Source organism: Triturus cristatus, chromosome 5_2 (assembly GCF_964204655.1).
Source record: "Triturus cristatus chromosome 5_2, aTriCri1.1, whole genome shotgun sequence".
NCBI lineage: Eukaryota > Metazoa > Chordata > Amphibia > Caudata > Salamandridae > Triturus > Triturus cristatus.
Genome location: NC_140588.1, coordinates 330,943,654 through 330,956,699, shown reverse-complemented (window position 1 = coordinate 330,956,699; position 13,046 = coordinate 330,943,654).

The window sequence follows — 13,046 nt, the reverse complement described above, 5'->3', positions numbered from 1 at the left end:
CTGACAAGCTTCGTGAGCTTGCGCTTATCTTTCAATGAGGCCACTCAACTTCTTTGCCTCTCGACTTCCTCTCCGCTGCCTAGCCCTTCACATTTGCCTCCTTTGGATCGAGAGCTTGCAAAGCCACAATGGGCTAGAGCGCTCAGACCGCGGCGGCTGTCTAAGCATGGGGAGTGGTCCTCCTCTCAAGCCAAACAGAACATTATTCAACATCATCGCTCCCTGGACGGAGGGCGGTCTCCCTCCCATTCCCAGCCAAAGGAGAACTGAACGACCACCTGCGTTTTAAAGGGTCATTGTCCTTGCCACCAGCAGTTCCCCGCGGAGACGGGGTTGGGCTTCTATGCTCTCTGTTTATTCTTTTCTTGCCCTGAATATAACGTGGCAGCGGTGCTGGCATGCGCCCCCTAACAACGGTGCTGATTTCCCGAGACTCGCCCTCCTTTCTATTCCTAAGAGAGTGACATCTCTGGGATGGCTTGTGCCACGGAGCCTAGCCTGCTCATAGACTGGAATAGGACTTGTTGGCCATTGTTCAATCTCGACACTATGCTTTCCCTTTTTCTTTTTTTTTTCTTCTCTTCTCCTTTTACCTTTCTCCCTGTCTGGAGGGAGGGAGGGCCTCGCTACTGGGAGTGTGGCCGATGGCTGTTAATTTGTGTATCGACTTCCTCCTACATCATGCTGGGTATTGAGATGCATTCTGGCTGGCTGATGGGGGAGGACGGGGGCCTTTGCGCTACATCTTGGTTTCACCACATTTGATGGTGGTTGTATGTAATCAGCTTTTCCCATAACTTCTGTACCCTGTTTGAAGCACCTTTCTCTTAATATTAAGGGTCTTAACTCTCCTAACAAGCGTCGCCAAGTTTGGTGCTATTTACTGCAACCGAACCCAGACATTATCTTATTACAGGAGACTCATCTGTTAAAGGCGGATACTTCCCGTATGGCCCACCCTAAATATCCCTTTCAATGCTGGGCATCTGCACCTACAAAAATGGCTGGGGTGGCTATTCTCTGCAGGGCAGGCATCCAACAGGGGGCTGCCAGAGTAATCCGTGGCAAAGATGGCAGATTTCTTAAACTAGAGGTGCGGGTTGGGGTACAGACATTCACTCTCTGCAATATTTATGCTCCCAATCAAGCACAGGATCTCTTCATCAGGGAACTCCTACGGGAACAGATAATACATGACGATCATCAGCTCATTCTGGGGGGTGACTTCAATCGGGTGTGGGATGCGGGATTAGACCGTAGTACTGGCATGTTTCATGGGGCTGGGGCCATGTCTGCTTCCTTGAAGAAACAGCTTACTGAATTGGGATTGCTAGATATTTGGCGTTATCACTCCCCAGCTACACAAAATTATTCTTATTATTCCATGACCATCGCTCCTATTCCCGCATTGACTATCTATTTGTACCCCACTCCCTGGTACGTGATGTTCTCTCTGCTTCTATGTCCGATATTTCCAGCTTGGACCATGCACATGTGGAGCTTCTGCTACACAATCACACACTTCACTCACGTCACTCTCCTCACTGGTGCCTACCCGCCCATGTCCTCCGGGACCCAGTGGATGTTGCCGAGATGCGTGATGCTATTCAATCCTATTTTTTGTCCAATGATCTACTGAAAACACCTTTCCCCGTGGTTTGGGACACCTTTAAGCCACAATTCGAGGTCACATAACCTCCATTGCGATAGCTCGGGCTTGGGAGGCTCGTTTGTTTGAGGACAACTTGTCTCGGGACATCAAAGCGCTGGAAAAAGTAGACCAGGAACACCCTCTGGCCCTTACTAAGCGACGTCTGGCCATGCTTCGTGGTCAGCTACGGGCTCATAGGACTAAAAACGCGGAACACGCCCTATTGGCATTAAAGCAATGATACTATGAAGGGGGGGACAAGCGTGTCGCCTCAGGAAGCAGGCAGCAAAGGCTCACATTGCAAAAACTAAATTGGACAATGGCACATGGGCTACCACTGAAACCGCCAAGCTAAACGTCTTTCACGATTATTACACTTCTCTTTATGCACGGGAACCACCTAATTCAGATCAGATTCAAGCAGTATTGGGGAAATGCAGATGGACTCTGATCGACGGGCATCACTCGCAACTTCTTGAAGATTCACTTACACTAGACAAACTTACTGGTGCGCTAAAGGACCTACCCCTCTGTAAATCTCCGCCCCCGGATGGTCTTCCGGTCTCTTTCTATCGCACTTTATTCTCGCAGAGTCAAGAATATCTGCTCCGCCTTTTTAATTCCTTTTCTGATGCTGGATGACCCCCCACTTCTATGGCGTTGGGCGAGATCGCACTGCTCACTAAACCAGGGAAGGATCCCACGTTGTGCTCCTCTTTTCGCCCCATCGCGCTTTTAAACACGGATCTCAAACTCTACACTAAAATTCTGGCACAGCGTCTTGATCCACATCTGCCCGGGCTTATTGAGCCTGATCAGGTAGGCTTCATTCGTCACCGGCAGGGCACGGATAATGTGCGGCGCATCGCTCACCTAGTCGGGAAGGCCCACCACTGGAACATACCTGTATGCTTATTGTCACTCGATGCTGAAAAAGCATTTGACCGAGTGGTCTGGGCCTTCATACGGGTCATCTTACATAAGATAGGACCCCAGATGATTGCCAGGATCATGGCGCCTTACCTTTCCCCTCAGGCCCAGGTCCGGGTCAATGGCCAACTTACGGGTCCTATCCATGTTTACAGGGGCACCCGGCAGGGGTGCCCTTTTTCTCCCCTGTTATTTGCGCTTGTCGTAGAACCTCTTGCCATCCTGATCCACCAGTCCCCTGACATTACAGGCATTGTTCTCGGAGGAGTGGACCACAAAATCGCCTTGTTTGCAGACGATCTCCTTCTTACATTTTCACGACCACGATCCTCTTTGCCCGCCCTTCTTACATTTCTTCAGTCTTTTGAAATTGCCTCAGGTCTTATAATCAATCATGCAAAATCGTGGGATTTGAATCTTACAATCACTGTATCCGAGATTCCCGTGCATCAGTCCCTTGTCCCATATCAATGGGCCTCTCACTCCATTCGGTACCTTGATCTCAACTTGACTCCTAACCTTAACACTTGCTCACAAGTCAATTGGCAGGAATGTAAAATGGCTGTTTTGGTTGATCTACGGACGTGGAAATCTCTCCCTATCTCCTGGCTGGGCCGTCTAAACGCGGTTAAAATGTCGGTGCTGCAAAAAATATTATATTTATTCCAAACTCTGCCCATGCCTTTTCCCCAACACCAAATCGAGAACCTCCAGCGTGAGCTTACTAACTTTATCTGGGGAGGGCAGCGGCCACGCTTTTCTAATAAAATACTTATGTTACCTCGGGACAGGGGGGATTGCCCTGTCCCAACTTACTGGACTATTACTGGGCCTCACATCTCCATTTTATTTCGGAATGGGTTGCGCGGGAGAGCGAGAAGGTTTGGTTACATATGGGTAGGGCAGTGGCTTGCCAGACCATATGGGATCTTGCCTGGCTTTCACGGGAGGCACGACCGTGCAGCGCCTCTATGGCCATACCAACAAAAACTGAGCTGGATATTTGGGATAAGCTGGCACTATCCAGGGGCCTCACTTCCTTCCCGTCACCTCACACTCCCATTGCTCGCAACTCACACTTTCCACCTGCTCTACATCTACACTCTTTCCTGGCCTGGTCAGAAGGGAGGTGCCGGACACTCCAGGACCTTTGTGAAGGAGACACCTTTCAATCCTTTGAACAATGCAAACGAGACTTCCAGCTCTCCAAGGGGGATAGATTACAATATTTCCAACTTCTGCACTGGGTACAGGCGTCGTCTTCCACTCAGGGAGCCACTAGTCCTTTCACCCACTTCGAACGGCTGGTGCGTTCGTATGACGAATCCAGGGGTCTGATATCTCGCACATATCACGTCCTTCAACATGCCCCCCAACCTGCTCCTTGTGAGAAGTTGGCCTGGTATATGCTGTCCACTAGTTATAGTGGGCACCTTGTACCAGTCCAAACAACCCTCATTGATGAATAGGTTTAAAGACAACCCTTATTGAAAGCTATCCTAGTGGTAGCTCTGGAGAGTAGCCTTCAGGCTAAGTCTTGAAGGAGTGTAAAGCAGCTTGGTTTACCAGATTATAACCTCTTGAATCACTAAATGAAAGGAGAACAACACAAGGTATATAAAATATATGTATTTATTTCTAAACACTCACTACTAATCTCTTTATGAGATTAGAGTCCAAGATACACAATAATATAGTTCTAAAACAACAATAAATAGCACAATATACAATGGGCCCCAGGGGAGGACCAAACCATATATTAAGAAAGTGGTATAAGAACCACAAATTGACTAGACACAGTGCCTAGAGCACGTAGAATCGCTGGGAACCACCCAAGGTAGTGACACAGGAGATCCACGGGGGACGCGTGTAGTGTGAGAACACGGCCGCGAGCCCCGTACTATTCTATGAGAAAGTCGCTTTGGAAATTTAAAGGTTAAGGACACTTAGGAGAGGACTTTGAGCAAACCCCTTTAGACTTGAGGGGTTCTAGGACCAACACTCACGGGAGCACCGGAGTACTCGAGTTACCTCACCCAGGGAAGCAGGCTGCATAGGTGTCAAATGGTGTCGGGAATCGTTGTTGAGTTCAATGGCGATCTGCTGCAAAGTGCTGCTGCCGGGAAGAAGAAAAGTGTCCGATGTGAACCAAGCCTAGATCAAAGATTAGAAGAACCTGAAAGCAGAGAGGACAGAGTCTGGGTCACTTGCCAGTGACCAGGGGCACGATAGACGAATGCCCACCGATGTCGGGTGTTTCAGGTGCGAAGAGGTGAAGCTTGACTCTGCAGCCACGAGGACCAGGAGGCGTTGACGGAAACCAGGAGCTGGATTCGAGCTGTCCCACAAAGGATGTCGAGTGCTGCGGTGTCGGTGCTCGGATTGCACCCAACAAGCCTTGGCAACAGCAACCCTTGCAGGAAGAGAAAAGATGCTTTGGTGCGGATCAGCAAGGTCCTGGGGACTCCCCCAAACGATTTAGTCAGGGCACGTCTGAAGCAACCAGGTAAGCCCAATCAGAGTTAAAGTTGCCTTCACAGGGACCCACCAGTCGACGGACCAGGGATCGCGAAGGGACCTCGAAAGGAATCACACAATACCAGCCCACGGGACACTCGGTGAGTGTAGGCCAGTAATCTTCGATGGAAACACTGCTCTGGTGTGGACTACAAGTAGCCCAAAGCAGAGCCTTAAGGATCGACGAGAAGCATATGCACTTACAAATGTGCACGGTGACCAGGGGTTCCAGTTCCAAGGTCCCCACGAGGGCTACGGGTCTCAGCTTTGCTGGGTGCTCGGGTCAGCCTCTGGAGAGTCTGGGAACCCACCTCCTGTGTTGCAAATTCTTCGGAGTCTGGCGGGAGCTTCGAAGCCAAAACCTAGCACCCAGCCTTAAGGATTGGTAAGGCCTGCCATAGGGGTGACTGATAGGTTTATATATGCAGTGATATGGAGAGATATAGTGAACCTATATCTCAGTAAGGGGTGTATGCATCACCTTACACAGGCTGCTGTAGCAGTCCTGTTGTGTCATTTTGGAAGGCTTCCCAGGGGTGGCATAATACATGCTGCAGCCCCTTGTAGGCCTCTGGGGTACCCATGCCCTGGGTATATAGTATACCATATACTAGGGACTTATAAGGGTACCCCAGTATCAAATCTGGAGTGTACCTAAAGTACTGGTAATCAATTTAGGGGGGGAAGCAGCTAGGCAGGGGTCCTGGTTAGCAGGGCCCCAGCCAGACTAAAGTCGAAAAACAGTGAAACATCAGCAAAAAGTGGGGGTAACTATAAGAAGCAGATCCTACTCTCCTACCCCCCCCCAAACGTAAGGACATTAAACTAACCTTGACCAGTTGAATCTTCATGTTCTAAGTGGGAATATCTGGAGAGTCCATCTGCATTGGCATGGTTACTCCCAGGTCTATGTTCCACTGTATAGTCCATCCCCTGTAGGGAAATGGACCACCTCAAAAGTTTGGGGTTTTCACCCTTTATCTGTTTTAGCCATAAGAGGGGCTTATGGTCTGCCTGAACAATGAAGTGAGTGCCAAACAAGTATGGCCTCAACTTCTTCAGAGCCTAAACCACAGCAAAGGCCTCCCTCTCAATAGCTGATCAATGTTTCTCTCTGGGGGTCAGCCTTCTGCTAATAAAAGCTACTGGCTATTCCTGACCTTCATCATTCAATTATGATAACACAGCCCCAACCCCCAACTTAGATGTATCTGTTTGAACAATGAATTATTTGGAGAAGTTAGGACTTTGCAGAATGGGAGCAGTGCACATGGCCTGCTTTAGGTCATCAAATGACTTTTGACAGCTGACTGTCCACTGAACTTTCTTGGGCATTTTCTTAGAAGTTAAGTCATTCAAAGGGGTCACTATGGATCCATAACCTTTGACAAATCTTCTATAGTACCCATTCAGGCCCAAGAAAGCTCTAACCTGAGTCTGGGTAGTGGGAGCAACCTAGTCCATTATGGTCTGGATTTTGCTCTGCAATGGTTGATCCTGGCCTCCACACACAAGGTGGCCCAGGTACACAACCTGACTCTGCCCTATCTGGCACTTGGTGGCCTTGATAGTTAGGCCTGCTTTTTGCAGGGCCCCCAAAACATTTCTCAGGTGGACCAGGTGATCTTCCCAGGTGGAGCTCAAGACAGCAATATCATCTAGATATGCTGCACTATAGGCTTCCAGGCCTGTAAGGCCTTTATTCACCAACCTTTGAAAAGTGGGAGATGAATTTTTCAAACCAAAGGGCATCACCACACATTGGTTGTGCCCATTAGGGGTAGAAAATGCTATCTTTTGCTATGCATCATCAGCTAGTCTGATCTGTCAATAGCCAGCTGTCAGGTCAAATGTGCTCAGAAACTTGGCTGAGGCCAAAGTGTCTATAAGCTCATATGCCCTAGGGATTGGATGGGCAACAGTCCTAGTGTCTGCATTGAGACCCCTGTAGTCTACACAACACCTCATCTCTCTCTTGCCATCCTTGGTGTGAGGTTTGGGCACTAAGACTACTGGGCTAGCCCAAGGGCTATCTGAGGGTTCAATGACTCCCAAATCCAACATCTTCTGGACTTCAGTCCTGATACAGTCCCTGACATGGTCAGGTTGCCTGTAAATCTTATTTTTAACAGGCAGACTGTCCCCAGTGTCCACTTCATGAGTGCACCAGGTGGTCTGACTTAGAGTCAGAGAAAACATATGTCTAAACTGGCTGAGAACTTTTCTGCATTCAGTTTGTTGCTGGACAGTGAGGCTGCCTGCCAAGGCTACACCATCTACTGATCCATCGTCAGGGTTCTGAGAGAGCAGGTCAGGGAGTGGATCACTTTCTACCTCCTGTCCCTCATCAGTAGCTATGATCAAGCCCATGTCAGCCCTGTCAACATATGGTTTTAGTCTGTTGACATGGAGCACCCTGTGGGGGCTCTTGGGAGTTCCAAGGTCAACCAAGTAGGTAACCTCTCCCTTCTGTTCAACTATGGTATGGGGGCCACTCCACTTATCTTGGAGGGCTGCTGGGGTCACAGGCTCCAATACCCATACTTTCTGCCCTGGCTGGTAAACAGTCAGCACAGCCTTTTGGTCATGCCAGACCTTTTGTAATTCCTGGCTAGCCTCAAGGTTTTTAGTTGCCTTCTTCATGTATTCAGCCATCCTGGAGCGGAGACCAAGTACATAGTTCACAATATCCTGTTTAGGGGGTTTGAGAGGTAACTTCTATCCCTCCTTCACTAGACACAATGGACCCCTAACTGGATGTCCAAACAGAAGCTCAAATGGGCTGTACCCAACCCCCTTCTGTGGAACCTCTCTGCAGGCAAAGAGAAGGCAGGGCAAACTTATGTCCCATCTGTGCCTTAGCTTTTCTGGGAGACCTTTAATCATGCCCTTTAGGGTTTTGTTGGACCTTTCAACTAACCCATTGCATTGTGGGTGATAAGGGGTGGTATATTTGTAATTTACTCCACACTCCTTCCACATAGCAGTTAAGCAACTAGACATAAAGTTTGCATCTCTGTCTGATACTACCTCCTTAGGGCAACCCACTCTGGAAAAGATTCCAAGTAGGGCCCTTGCCACCACAGGAGCTGTAGTGGTTCTAAGGGGAATGGCTTCTGGGTACCTAGTGGCATGGTCCGCCACCACCAGTATAAATCTGTGCCCAGATGCTGTCTGAGGATCCACGGGACCAACTATGTCAATTCCAACCCTCTCAAAGGAAACCCCCACCACAGGTAGTTTATCAGGGGGGCCTTTGTTGTACCACCTGCCTTACCACTGGCTTGACAGGTGACACAGCAGCAACAAAACTCCTTGGTGTCTTCAGACATGTGTGGCCAATGAAATTGAGGGACAATTCTGTCCCAAGTCTTGTTTTGGCCTAGGTGTCTTGCTAAGGTAAATATCATGGACTAGTGTTAACAGGAAGCCCCTGAACTTCAGAGGTATAACTAACCTCCTGGAGGCACTAGGCTTGGGGTCTCTACACTCTGAGTACAGGAGTCCATCATCCCAATATATCTTATGGGTTCCACTAGCATTCCCAGCAGCCTCATCAGCAGCTTGCTTCCTGAGGGGTTCTAGAGAAGGGCAGCTCAGCTCAGCTGCTCCTGCCTCAGATCTGCCCTGGAAGGGCCCCCTGTCCCCAAGAACTCAACCTGATCAGGTTCAAGCTCCTCTCGGACAGTTCCTTCTTCAGGACTGAGATCATCTCCCTCAAGAGACTGATCTGCTTCCTGAGTCGGGGGGAGGACACAGCCTTACCCCTGTTGCTCCTTTTCTTGGGAGGCACCTGGTCCATTCTTCCAGGATCCAGTGCCTGTTCAGTTTTTGACATTTTTGACTGTGACTTGTCACAGCAAACACATGTGCAGGGATTCCCAACATTTCTGCATGAGTCCTGAGCTCCACTTCAGCCCAAGCTGAAGTTTCTAAATCAATGTCAAGCAAGCATTCAACAGGAAGGTCTGCACTTACCACAACCTTCTTAAGGACAGTTACTCCTCCCCAGGAGAAATTAACAACTGCCAAGGAATGGTCTGTCCTGACATTGCTAGCATTGGTCACTTGGTACATCTCACCAAGTATGATCTGCTCGGGAGCCACAAGATCTTTTGTCACTATTGGGACACTTGCTCCTGTATCCCTGAATTCCAAAGCCTTGTTTCCATTAATCAAGGGCTGCTGTCTGTATTTGCGCAGATTACTGGGACTCACAAAGGAGGACATATCCATGCTTCCATCACAGATCAGTACAGCCTGAGTTGGAACTCTGACTAGGCCAGAGTCCACCTCAGATCCCAGGGTTAACCCTATCACGCCCTTCTTCTGAGTACCACCACTTGGAGCTGAACTAGGGGGAACAGTTGCCTTAGGGGCAATACGTGGCTGGAGTTGGTACAATCACTTGTCCAATGGGTTTTATGTTTACAGATTTTACACCATGTTTTTTTTTGCCTTTTCCTTTGTTAGACTGGGACTCCCCGCCAGATGCGGATTTTTGAGGCCCTTGAGACGACTTCTGGTCTTTACCCTTGTCCCCACCCTTATCAGAGTTTATGGAATCCTGCTTCTTGGAGTCACCACCTTGGTTCTGAACCTTCTGCCTCACCCTGGTTCTGACCCATTTGTCTGCCTTCTGACCCAATTCTTGGGGAGAGGTCAGATCTGATTCCACCAGGTACTGATGCAACAGCTGATTTTGTCAATTATTAAGGATCTGCTCCCTCATAATCAAATTGTACAATCCTTTAAAATCACACACTTTACTGCCGAGTAACCAGCCTTCCAGAGCCTTAGTAGCACAATGTACAAAGTCAACCCAGTCTTGAGTCTGTGCCTTTTGGGTATCCCTGAACTTCAACCTCTACTGTTCAATGGTTAAGCCAAACTCATCAATCAGTGCACTCTTCAAGACTTTGTAATTGTCAGCATCCTCTTCTCTAACAGTGAGGAACTTGTCTCTACCTTTGTCTGCAAAGGAGAGCAACAAGATTGCTGCTCACTGCTCCTGAGGGACCCTCTGTACTTTACAGGCCCTTTCCAGTGCAGTTATCCATTTGTGGATGGCATCCCCACCCTGGTAGGGAGGCACAATCGTGTTCAGGTTCCTATGGTCATGAGTATGTTCTCTACCTCTAGGGACACTGTTGCTGCCACCATGGGGCTCTAGCCCCAATCTTTTTGAAGCTCTCTGGAGCTCCAGGGTTTCCCTATCTAATGCCAACTGCTCTCGCTTGTTCCTAAACTTAGCTTTCTCAAACTCAAGCAGTCTGCATTTTCTCTCATAAGAGGACTCTCTCGGGGGCGTGGCTTGGCTGGAGCGGATGGCGGGCGCGTGAGCGCAGAGCTCCGCATCAGCACCGCTGTAATCCTGCAAGAATCGGCGCCCTGGCCCCGGTATCGCCCTGCTGGCAATCCTGGTGAGGCATGAGGTATCGAGCAGTGCCTCTGTGTGTTGGCGGTTCAATCGGGCATGAACCGGCGGAGCAGGACGGCAGAATCGTCCCGAGATGTGGGTGAGTCGCAAGATGGCAGCGATTGGGAAGCTGAGGAGTGGCTGAGCGGAGACGCGATAGTGGTAATCATTGTGCCGGAGGAAACTGTGCGGTGCTACAGTGGCAGTCGGAGCCCTGTAGAACTGATCAGCGGGGGTTCGTGAACCCAGTGCGGGCCGCCCTGCACTTCTCTGGGTAAGCGGACTCCGCCCTGCGGGACGATTTCTTTACCCCGCGAAGCAACTTCAGAGTCTGCAGCGGTGCTGCGGGGGCCCGGATTGGCTGTGGCGCTTGTCGGCGACGTGAAGCGGATCGCCTGGAAAGCGGAGTAGGATCGGGGGTAGCGCCGCCTGGCACACGCAAGAGCACAAAATGGCGGCAGCCGGGACACTGCTGCATTGTTGAAGCAGTATCGCCCCGGGAACTGGCATGATAGGAAATCATGCCTGGTGGTGCCCTGAGGTGAGGATCAGCAGCAGCTGAATCGGGCGGAGGGGCTAGAACAAAGCGGCTGTAGCGCTCTTGGTGTGAATGACCCCGCCCTGCCCCACAGCACAGTGGACCTGGACAACACGGTGCTGGGACCGCTGGAGGGCTGAGAGTGTCGGAGACCAATCCCAGAAGTGAATCAAGGTCCAACTGGGAGCAGGTAGAAGGTCTGGGCAGAGACTTCTGAAGCGGTGGGGCTGAAGAACGGGGACGGTACCGACGAGGCTAGGGTGCTGCCGCTAACTGGGAAGATGTGAGTTGGCTGGTTCTCCTGGGCACGCCCTGAGGTTTCATGAGCACGGGAGGTGTGATAGAAGAGGCACAACTGTGAGGGGTGACAGTGCAGAGGTCCGAGGACGCTGTTGAATTGGCCCAGACCCAATGACCTGGGGAGTGGAGTGAAGCAATTGATCAGGGTGACACCCACTGAACTGGGACTTGTGAGTGGGCGGCTGGGCAGCCCCGGGCTGGGAGAGCTGGTGCAGAACAGTGCTGTTGGCAGGAGAAATAGCCAGCAGCCGATACCAAGGAGCCCTTGGGGCCGGCGATAAGTGGAGCCAGGTGAGGGGGGAGCAGTTTGCAGTTCGCCCGCAGCATGGGAAAACCAAGAGGTCACGGGGTCGGTACTCCATTAGAACAGGACGATGATGCTGCGTCCCAGACCAGTTCGCCTCCGAATGACCAGATGCAAGTGCAGTTTCAACAGATTCTTGCGGCAATAGCGGACACGAAGGCGACGCTCCACCAGGACATTAGTACGGTGGCAGTGGGTCTTGGTCTCCTATGGGATGAGCACAAGAAATTGTCAGAAAAAGTCAAGAAGAATGAGACCGCTATCGCAGAACTGAAACCAGCGCAGCCTGCTGTGACGCGTCAGCTGAAGGCCTTAATGGACAGAGTGAGTGTGCTTGAACGCAGGGCTGAGGATGCGGAAGGGCGCTCTCGCCAGAACAACGTCCGAATGTTGGGACTGCCCAAGGGGGCGGAAGGAGGTGATATGGTGTATTGGTTTTGATCTGTCATAGCCCCAGAAGGTCTTTCGAACTTTTATACGCTTGAAAGAGCACACCGAGTACCGGTGAAACCGCTGGCCCCTGGAAGACCGCCGAGGCCGGTAGTGGCTCGACTGCTACACTTTCGAGACCGAGATTTGCTTCTACAGAAAGCGAGACTGGGGGGGCCCTTTGCAGTGGGCAATGCAAAGGTCACGTTATTTCCCGATTACATGTTGGAGGTACAGCGCAAGCGGGCTTCATATCTGGCAGTAAAGAGGGCCCTTAGACATGAGGGTCTTCAGTACTCTTTGATGTTTCCAGCGAGACTTGGCATATTCCTGGATGGCACCACGCACTACATGGACTCCCCTAGTGAAGCATGGGACTGGCTGGAGAATTACAGGAAAGAGAAGCCAAGGGGTGAATGTCCGGAGAGAGCACAAGATGGGAACGTGAACAGGCCAAGGGACTCACGTAGAAGGTCCCGTACTAGAAACCAGAAGAAACCCACAGACTCTCAGACTGCGCGGGAAAGAGCGGACGCCTTGCATGTGGTGGTGGCATTGGTGCAGGATCGAACTGTTGTGCCAACCGAAGAAGCGGGTACAACCGGGGATTCGGCGGGTGCTGAATCAGACACTTCCATGGGTAGTGGGGGGCCGGGACCGAAGGTGACACCATAGACGGCGGATGGCCTCATAGACTGAGCGGTCGGGCTGTCCAGGAGGAACAAAGAGACCTTGTTAGATTGTTAAATGTGCAGGGCTGTTGCTATTGGGCTGGGGTTGCTTTCTCCATGAAGGGGTAGTTGCATATAGAGGGCAAGGATCCCGGCCACCCGCATGCCCCAGTTCCTCTGTAGCGGACAGAGGAATTTGTGTGTACTTTTTTTTTTTGTTTGAATGCATACCAGTTGTAGAGTAGCTGTCCTTGGGTGGGGGAGTTGGGGTTGTTGTTTAGTGTTAG